This window comes from Lepidochelys kempii, chromosome 4 (assembly GCF_965140265.1).
Source record: "Lepidochelys kempii isolate rLepKem1 chromosome 4, rLepKem1.hap2, whole genome shotgun sequence".
NCBI lineage: Eukaryota > Metazoa > Chordata > Testudines > Cheloniidae > Lepidochelys > Lepidochelys kempii.
This window is the reverse complement of record NC_133259.1, coordinates 24,796,525-24,803,436: the sequence shown is the minus strand read 5'-3', so window position 1 is coordinate 24,803,436 and position 6,912 is coordinate 24,796,525.

The window sequence follows — 6,912 nt, the reverse complement described above, 5'->3', positions numbered from 1 at the left end:
GAACTACAGAAGTGATCAGCTCAGTGTTTGTGAGTTTGATGGGGGAAAAAACAAACATACAAACAAAAAAGACAGAGACAGAATATCTAATGGATAACTGGGTGTGTAAGTGCTGAGATGTCCTGCACCCAGAAATCATTACTCACTTTAAGATTTTCAACTTTAAAGTTCTGTAGTATATGCAGAGAGCAGGGCAATCTAATTCAAGAAAAATCCTAGGATGTATTGTATAGCAACAAGACTTAAAAGACTGTGATAGCTTCTGGAACTGCAACAGTAGTAAGGGAACACGAACTCATTTAGGGGAGTGCCAAACAGTTCAGCCATTTTGTTCGCCATTTTGTTCAGATGCCTCCATCTCTACAATTAAATTGGTGTTGACTCAACATGGAATTTGAATCAGCCTCATCTGTCGATACCTCTTGACTTATTTTGTTTTGTAAGTATGAGCTGCATTACGGTTTCTTTCAAAGCTAAAAAGTTATTTCTAATAACCTGAAAACACCTCACCTGCCCCTGATATAAATTATTTCTGATTTGATTTGTTAGAAATAGCTAAATATGAAAACCACATACACAAGGCTAAACAAATATCACTATGACAACATTTTGTTTCTATTTAGTTAATTCTATGCTGACAAGGAATGTAGAGAATCCTCACTATGCAGTTCTGAGATTATTTTCAGTTTTATTTGGGTATTCAGAGACATACTTAACATGAGATACCAAGATATACACCTGCATAAACCAGTGGTAGCTGCGTCACTTATTACATAGTTCACAGTGACTAGTGTCTTGTCTAATCCTAGGTTTCAGAGTAACAGCCGTGTTAGTCTGTATTCGCAAAAAGAAAAGGAGTACTTGTGGCACCTTAGAGACTAACCAATTTATTTGAGCATAAGCTTTTGTGAGCTACAGCTCACTTCATCGGATGCATCCTGTGGAAAATACAGAAGATGTTTTTATACACACAGACCCTGAAAAAATGGGTAAAATGCTGGTAATGGAGAGTGGGGTGGGGGGAGAGAAAACCTTTTGTAGTGATAAACACCCATTTTTTCATGGTCTGTGTGTATAAAAACATCTTCTGTATTTTCCACAGTATGCATCCCATGAAGTGAGCTGTAGCTCACGAAAGCTTATGCTCAAATAAATTGGTTAATCTCGAAGGTGCCACAAGTCCTCCTTTTCTTTTTGTCTAATCCTGTGTGTTATTTTGGAGACATTTCAGCTTGTCATCGGTTTTGTTTGTTTTGCTCTAATTATTTTGGAATTAGTTTGAGTTCTACAATTATTACATCAACTAATGGGATATTTGAATATATTCATTCAATATCTCAGCTTGTTTGCTATGTTAATCTTTTCTGAACAAAGTTAATGAATACTAAATGATTAAAAAAGAACCTTGTTTTTAAAAACTCTGAAGTCACCATCTTCAGACTTGGAGTGTTTGTTATTCAGAATTAAGAAAAGGAGTACTTGTGGCACCTTAGAGACTAACACAATGTGGATAAGACTTAAATAAAGCCATCTCTATTTGTCCTCTCCTTATTTTCACCTGTATTTGGGGAAAAAATTTTGTTCATGCTTTGGAAGTTCTAGATGCTCATGCAATTCAAAATTAATTCCCCTACCTCAGAACTAATTATGATTAAATTCTCTATTTAATTGAGCTAACATCTTGAATGAATCATTCAAACCAAAATACAAGAAAAAATATGTATGATTCAGCTCTTAATTTTGAAGGTCAAAACTGAGTCAAGTCAAACCTGAAATGGATTAGTATTTGAATTTTGACTTGACAAATCATGCTGTGAATCACAGGGAACATTTAATTATTTAAGATTTGCCAAACAGGTGTGTAGGTAGCCTCCTGGATGTTAGTAGGGGCTGAGCATAGCAAGTTCTTGTGCTTTCCTGCATGCAAGGCTGCATTGTGCCAGTCTCTCTAAAGATGGGGAGCAAGGACAAGGCACAGCCCTGTCTCCCATCCCGACACTGGGAAGCAGAGCTGGCCAGGCACAGGAGGAGCAAATGCTGCTCACTTGCAAAGGGTGGCACAACGATATCTTTCCAGAGAGCTCTCAGAAGCATTAGGCCTCCATGCTGATGCCCAGATGTGCCTTATGTTCCCTGCCTCTGTCTCTCAGTATCCACCTGTTCTCTTATCTTAGATCATAAGCTTTCTGGAGCAGAAACTGTCTTTTTATGTTGTGTTTGTACCATGCCTAGGACGCTCAGGTATTGGTCCATGACTGGGACTCCTAGGTGCTCTACAAATAAAGGAGTAATAATCTTGCGGGCATAACAGAGGACCTACAAGTCATTCTGAACCCAGAAAAACATGCTTGAGGGGGGCATCTTCTCGCAGCAATTCAGCTGTAAAAAAATGAGACAACATAGACTGTCATTTCCTTTCAGAAAAAAAAAAAGAGAACACTTAGCTTTTATGGTATTGTGACGGTATATGTCAATGCAATCAAACAAACTCGGGCACATTGAACTTTCAGCAGAAATCCACAACCATACCGCCCACTTCTGGCCATTTATTTATTTTTATGATAGGTGCAAAAAGTATTGTTGAAGCTTCTAAAGCTGCCTTCACGGGGCTGGCACTTCTTGCCTTCCTTCCTCTGACTTAGAAGATAGTCCACTGATTTCTGATGTCTGTTAATAATAGATCTCATTCTGTTTTGCAACTGCTGATATCCTGTCCTGACTTATTAAAATACTAAAAGCAACATTTCTAACTAGCCTGTGAAGAAAATATTCCATTGTGTGAGCCAAATGATGCAGAAACTCATTTTTCTTCCTTTGCAGGCTACCAGGTTTTATAGAGCTTAGATAAAGTTCAGATTTTTGAACACAAAATAAATCTTAGGCTTTATTATGTCCTCCTAGCTGTAACAAAACTGACAAACATTGTCTATTGAAAATACAACTGGCTAATTCTAAATTACATAAAATTACTGGTCTCTCTCTCCCTCTCTCTAGAGCTTTTGGCTGTCTTTATAGACAGCAGTAGGAAAAGAAGACTTGCAAGGATAAAAAAGTACTGCTAGAAACTATTATTACGAAGCCACAAGGAACGTTAAGCTGATTGTGCCATCTGAATGGAATCTCTCTCGTTTACACACAGGCTATGTTGTTACAAGAAGCATAACAAATCAAAACCAAGTCAGACATCTTAGTTCTTTGTAGGGTGGAAGATTTTTGTCTCAAATAAAAAAAAAGAGCAGAACACATGTAAGAGATTTACAAAATACTTTATTAAAGCTTCTATCCTGGAAAAAGAAAACTAAAACAAAATAAAACCGAGTTAAATGACTTTGGGGCACTCAGTTAATACTTCGCTGTACAATACTCTCCATAAAACTATCAACTGATTAGTTTAAGACAGTATGAAGAAGACCGAGAAAACAAGGACTAACCTAACTGGCTCTATAGCGAAATGCATTCCTGTCCCAACTAGGAATTCCATGTCTTAGTGAAACAATGACACCTACAGAACATGACAAGAGCACAGCTGAATTATCCAATGAAAATGCATATCACCACTGATGTCTTATTAGCCACAGGGAAAATGGACCTTCTGAGACAACAGTGTTATCTCTGCTGGCTTTGCTACTTCTACACTCCCTTATTAACCTCTCCTTTTCCACCCTCTCTCCAGTCTCTCCTGACACCCTGATAAAGGAGAAAACGATGGTGAAGAGTGGCTTTAATTCCCTTGAAGGCTGAAGACTGAAGTCTTCAATAGGGGAGACCATAGTGGAGAAACCTAGGAGAAAGAAAATGTTCATTGAAAGACTTGTGCGGGGAGCGGGAGAAGAGTAGGTGGTTTGGTATAAACAGAATGAGAACAGCAAGCAGTTTTTGGAGTTTAGTGTGCCAGAGATACTGCCAGCCCTGGTCAATCTGAAGTTATTCTTTCCAGCAGTGTCTCAGTTTCCAGATACAGGTATGTTACATGCTCCATTCTACATCTTTTATTTTCTTATGAGAAGGCAGGGTATTAAAATACTGGATAGAAGAATCCTGCTGTCTGAGTACTATAGATAGCAAAGCTCTTCAATGCCAGGTTTTCAATACCCTGCCTTCAAACAAGAACAAAGCAGACTGGCAGCATGGAGGAATTGTGTAACATGAGTGCGGAGATCTGATCCCATACACATTTGCAAAGTAACGCAGTGGCTCTGTGCTCATTTGGCAGGTCATCCAGCAGAGAAGGTAGCACGGATATATTTTTTTCTGGATTGAATGCAAAGAGCAAAACTCCATTTTCGAGGAGCTATATGAATTGAAAATTTGAGTCTGTTAGCTTTGCCAGTGCCCTTTTAAATACTGTATTCCTTTATACGGTATGTCCTGACTTTTCAAAATACAAGATGTGGAGAAAATGCTCCTCCTTCTTGTGAGGTTTCAAGGACTCAGTGAAACCGTCCATGGTTTAGTCAATGTCCAAGCAGAATGTGAAGTGTCACAATAGAGTTGGCTCTGTCCTGAGCCAGCTCTTTCCAATACCACCTCACTATCCAGCAGGGAATACTACAATGGACAGAATACAATTGCAGCTAGTGCATTGACTTAGTCCCAAGCCTCTCCTGAGGACAACATGTAAGCAGACCCCTGACTGTCTAGCATGGACTCTGATTGTTAAGCACCAGCAACACAGGTACACCCACCCACCTCGTTTAATTCACAATGCCAGGCTGCATTTCACCTGAGGATGTTCAAAACAAGGATGACAGGAATTGCCTCATTTTGAATGGCATTTGTTGATTGTCAACAAAACAGGAAGCCACTCTTAACAAAAGATCTTGAAAAGGCAAAACCTGAGGGGGTTTGAGGAGCTAACAGCCACATTTAAAAAGAAGGTTGTATTAAATAGGAGCAGTTTACTTGAACGGAACTGGTGGGTTAGACATATGATCTCACTGAGGGCTAAGTGACAACTTAAACAAAGAAGCCTGCTATGCTTAATTTAAACGGATTTCATAAATGTGTGTTGGTATTATCAAATTGTTTATAATAATAATGTTAATGCATCTGCTCCATCTTTGTGCAGTTACCTAGACTACTTTGCTTGATCCACTGTTCTGTAATAACCTCCATCTGCTCTGCTCTGTCTATCATTTCTTTTGCTGTAACATATTGTGACAGAGGCTTCATTTACCTAAACTTATCTTGGCAACTTGTACTTCATTAAAGAGAATCCTGCAAGCATCAGTTAAAGTTTTCTTATCTGGCCATGCATAGCCAAGCTTCATAAATCATTCTTTCACTTTCCATTTTGCAGCTTCTGGAAAGGTAACATTATTGAATTCAGATCACTGGAATAGAGTAGTACTAAAATGTTTATTGACCAGCTTTTAGGCACTGAGCTCTGCTTTGAATGCAGACAGTAATATTAGCTAAAGCTTTTGAATTTAAAAGGGATGTCACTACTATGTTTTATACATTGCTATAAATATCAATTGATGGCAGGCCACTTTAGCAAGCTGCTACCAACCTAGCAACAACAAAATATTATTAGCATACAATTCCCTCCTTGTCCTCTTTACTTAACACCTGCAGATTAAGGCTTATACATACTTTGGACCACATCTTCAGGTACAGCTGAGGAGCAAACTGTGCAATGCATGCTAGGAGGGAAGAGGGAAGATAAAGTGCCTTAAACCAACCTTTACACTCCCCTGATACTATGCTAACTTTGCACCACGCCAGGCAGCTGATGCAAGTTAGAGCAGCCTGAGAGACCATTGGTCTTCAGTGGAGTTGCTCCTGATTTGCACCAGAGTGAGAAGAATCAGGCCCTTGCTGCCTCAGCGTTGACTCTTATATTCATCCCATATTACAGACAATGTGATTTTTCTGACAAAAGTGATCTGTTATGAGAAGAAAAAATATTATGGGCTATATTCTCAGACAGAGCAACACACATTTACATCAGCCGAGGGACTGTCCCTATATTTTCTGTCTTGGGTGATGAGACAAATCTTGCAAACAAATGGCAAGACAGCTGAAAATACAGCATGATCAATCCCCCTAAACCGGCATGTGAAGAGGACATAAATGGCCAGAGCACCATAGCCCCCCGTTCCCAACCCCTACAGAAAGGGTCTCAGCACCTAGTGGGAACACCTATGCTCAGTTCTCTTTTCTGTAGCCCTCCCCTCACTGGGAAACCCAGTTTAATGAGGTCAGCTGCTAGTAGAAGAAAGCCTGCAGTATGGCCTTTATGTGCCACGCTGACAGGGGGCGGGCCAGAACTGCAGGGGTGCCAGTTGGGAAGCACCTGACTTCCATGCAGATGGTCATGTGCTCCCTGTGGATCCTGAGATCAGCTGGGCTTGGTGGCTGTGATTCCTGATTCTTCCATGGGAACCTAATGAAGACTTCCCCATTATAGGCCCCCTTCCATGCGTTTACTAAGGGAACATATGTTCTAGGCCAGTTATTACTGTTGCACTCTTTAAAAACAGGAATGATTGCTTTCCAGCCTTAAAAATCTGCTGCCTGTGTTGTTGGAATTTTTTAAACTGACAAGAAGTTTGTGTCACTTCATTTAAAAAAAATAAAGATCTTGGAATTTGACCAACATTTAAATAATGCAGACTTATTTTCAACTAAGCAATGTTATCAATTCAAACAGCAATTTTCTCTGCTATAAAGCTACAACTTTTAATGGAATACAATACCAAATCATTTCATTTGATCTGCAGTATTTGTTTGCTTTAAAAGGTTTACTGTGCATCAAATACAATTCAGCCCAATTTACAAGACCAGTAAAAAGAAGCTATTCTTTTTTAGCTAAGGAAGCCATTATCTGCTCGGGGGGTTTTGTTTTGTTTTTTTTAAAAACTGACTGTATAATTTTGATTCTGTCAGAGACAAGGGGTATCAGCACCG